Genomic DNA, 273 nt, shown 5'->3' on the forward strand with positions numbered 1-273 from the left:
AAATGACAAATCACAGAGTATCAGGAAAAGGAGAGTAATTGCCTTAGTTTGAAAGACAGGCATCTGCCAAGGAAGGCAGGAATCTCCCTTGGAATGTAAAATATGATTCCCTCCCCTCCAAATTATTATAACTTTGAAGTTAAGGGGCTTTCAGGCAAAGATATGGGAAAGGGAATAACAGTTCTTTACCAGTATGTATATGGATAACAAGGCAAACAAACAACAACAGTGGCAGGCACCACAAACAGAACCCAAGTCCCCGTAACAGCCTCG

This window comes from Corvus brachyrhynchos, unplaced genomic scaffold (genome assembly GCF_000691975.1).
Source record: "Corvus brachyrhynchos isolate BGI_N302 unplaced genomic scaffold, ASM69197v1 scaffold292, whole genome shotgun sequence".
NCBI lineage: Eukaryota > Metazoa > Chordata > Aves > Passeriformes > Corvidae > Corvus > Corvus brachyrhynchos.